We start from the raw sequence: 984 nt of genomic DNA on the forward strand, positions 1-984 counted from the left end.
TCATATCACCCCGTTGTACTTTCTCCCCTTCCTATGGGTTCTCTGAATTACTTCCTCATCTCACTGGCCGCCTCTCCCCAGCAGGGCCCTGTCTCTGTGGTTCCTGCTCGGATCTGTGGTGGGGCCGGCCGGGGTTGTGGCAGGAGCTCTGTGGGCATCTGAGGAACGCCGGCGAACGAAGGAGAGACTCGCTGCAGAGACCGGCCTTGCTGAGCACGTGGCTGAGACCGGAAGCCGAGCGCCAGGCCGTGGGGCCTGCACGGGACGCGGTGGCCGCCCACACCGTGTCGCCGCCAAAAGTGTTCCGTTCCGATGACCCGCTGAAAACAGCCGCGTTCACTGAGGTCTAAGCATGGGTGGGAGCCATTTTCAAAACGTGTTGTCATTGCAGTTGCCTCAGTTCGCCCACTTTCTGGGCCCCGGGACCCCGTCTCGGCTTCCCCATCCTGGTCCCGGAGACCACCTTGCACGTAAGCTCCCTTTGCCCCCGTTGTTCCTCCGGCTCTGCTTTTGGGAAAGACCCAGGTCATGGCAGTGTCTCCGAACTCCAAACTCCGACTTCCCCGGAAACAACCGAAGTGGAGCCCGGCCGGCGTGGCTCAGTGGTTGGCTGCCACGGTTCGATGCCCGGTCAGGGCACAGGCCAGGTTGTGGGCTCCATCCCCTGTGGGGGGCGGGCAGGAGGCAGCCCCTCCATGATTCTCTCTCATCGTTGATGTTTCTCTCTCTCTCCCCCTCCCCCTTCCTCTCTGAAATCAATAAAAAATATATTTTAAAAACAATAACCCAAGCGTCGTGTCTGTCAGCCCACAGGTGGGGAGATCGCGGCGTGGGTGAGACCCTGGTGTTCCTCCTGCAGCCCCGGGCGGTGGAAGCGGCAGCCGGCCTTGCAGTTCCCTGTCTCCGCGGGGGACACCGATGCCCCACGGGGCCCCACAGCATGACGTCACCGCAGCAGAGACCGCCAAGACCTGGGCGATCGCG

Source organism: Myotis davidii, unplaced genomic scaffold (genome assembly GCF_000327345.1).
Source record: "Myotis davidii unplaced genomic scaffold, ASM32734v1 scaffold1745, whole genome shotgun sequence".
Classification (NCBI taxonomy): domain Eukaryota; kingdom Metazoa; phylum Chordata; class Mammalia; order Chiroptera; family Vespertilionidae; genus Myotis; species Myotis davidii.